Raw genomic sequence first — 2,443 nt, 5'->3', positions numbered from 1 at the left:
GTATATTTTAAAAGTTAAAATAAATATTAAAATCTAATTGTTGTTTTAAATTAAATGATGTTTTGCTTTTTAATGTAAAATTTATTAATTTTATGTAATATAACTTTTTATATTCTGTTTTCCTATTAGTTGAAATGTTGTTAGTTAGATATTTAAAAAAATATTTTTGTTTACAAATATATAAATTAAGAGGTTGATTGTTTCCAGTTTTTGGAATAGTTTTTGTTTTTTGTTTTTCCAAAAACCATTTTTCATCCAATCAAGCTTTTTGAGAAATCGCTTTCCTAAAATATAGGGAAACTAGTTTTTAAAATATCTGTCTATTTCTAAACAAAAACCAAAATCTAATTTTTCTAGTTTTTTGCATAGAACATGTTTTACTTTTATTCTTGTTACAAATAAAAATTATTAAAAACTGCCGTAGGGTATGTAAAATAAATGTACATATAGATAATGTTTATAATCCAACCCTGAGCATATAAACTTAAGGCATTTCTAGCTACTATTTTTGGAAGATACATCTAACAATAAACTTGTAAATACAAAATAATTCAGATAAAATTTGAAAATTATCAATAATATAAATTTATTTATTTTGAAGTTAATAATTACAAGAATTACATATATATAGTTTAATAACCTTTTATTTTATTTAGAGAAATGAGATTTTTTTATTTTACTATTTAACACCTAGAACTAATAGTTTTCTTTCTTATTTCATACTTATACAATAAATACTTATACAATAAATTTTCTATTCTTTCAAATTTTACTTAGTATTAAATAAGATAAGGAATATTTCCTTTTTAAAAAATTTACTAAGTATATATCGATTTCCAAAATTTTATATATGAGATTTACAATAGTTTTATTTTTTATTTGCAGTATTTGTTTTAAAATAATTTATCAAATAATTTTATGTGTGTTTTGTATAATAGTATTTTGTATTTTACTTTTGCAGAATAAATACTTTACTATTAATAATATTTTTATTTTATTAACTTTAAAATCAAAAACTAAAAACTAGAAACCAAAATCTAAAACAACTATTCATGATTTTATAAAAACTAAAATCTACTGCAAAATCAAAAAACCAAAAACTAAAAACTAAAATCTATAAACCAAAAACTAAAAACTAGAAACCAAAATCTAAAAACCAAAGAAACAATCATCACCTAAATCTACATTATTAAAATGAAATACATTTTGAAAATAATTCTTACTTCACCTTAATATTTACTAACTTGCGCCAATGAATTAATAACTATTAATTGAACTAATTATTTTGTTAGATTATTATCTATCTAAACTTACCAAAACCACTTAATTAACTAGGAAATCATTTATTTTATTAGATTATTCTTTAACCAAACTTATCAAAATTATAATTATCAAGTGGATTCTTCTCCAACCAAATTTTACAAAAAAACAAACAATTTATTTAGAATGTAATTACAAACTTTAAATGTTATATATTTATATATATTATTATTTCATTTCACATACAAAATATAAACTATAAATCAATACTATTAAAATAGCAACATGACCAATTGATAAAAAAGTTATGTCCAATTTATAATTTTCCTATGATCTTATCCAAAAAATAAACCAAATATTTTATAACTGCTTTACCTTTAATTCCTATATTTTAGGATCCATAACTATCATGTTTACAAGAGTGTACAAACAAACAATTGATAAACGTTTGATTCAAATCTGCATAATAACTACATCACTTTTTTGAAAACATCTACACATTTTGTTACAGACAATATACGTTATAACCAACAAATAATACTTTACTTATACATTATACATTAGTTAATCCAGTGAATTAATATCTACTTTTATTCTTACTATTATGACTACTAATATTTAAAATCTAAGTTTATGCTTTATATTTACTAACCCTGCCCTTTTATTAAAATAGATAATATATTAGTATAATATCATTTACCATTGAAATAGTTAATATAAAAAGTATTTTCTTATTTACCAAATATAATTAGAATTTTATTTCATTTTCATGAAATGCAAACACTACAAGAAAACACTGGCTTTACAACGAAGTTTTACAACGAACATAATTCCTCGTAAATTTACAAGTAGATTACGTCGACGTTACGACGAAAAGCAGTTTCGTCGTAAAGCGGATGTAATATTACAACGAAACTGTTTCGTCGTAAAGTCGTTGTAAAGTTACAACGCTTTTACGTGAAAAATTAAATTCCACGTAAACGCTTTGTAATGTAACAAGGACTTTACGACGAATCCTGTTTCCTTATCTTTCCTCGTAAAGACGTTGTAATGTTACAAGGACTTTACGAGGAATCCTATTTCCTTATATTTCCTCGTAATGGCGTTGTAATTTAACAAGTATTTTACAACGAATCGGGTTACCGTTATACTTGGTCGAAACGTGTATTAAGTGTGCTTTATA

The sequence above is a fragment of the Brassica oleracea genome, chromosome C2, assembly GCF_000695525.1.
Source record: "Brassica oleracea var. oleracea cultivar TO1000 chromosome C2, BOL, whole genome shotgun sequence".
In the NCBI taxonomy this organism is placed as follows: Eukaryota; Viridiplantae; Streptophyta; class Magnoliopsida; order Brassicales; family Brassicaceae; genus Brassica; species Brassica oleracea.
Note: the sequence above shows the minus strand (reverse complement) of the source record.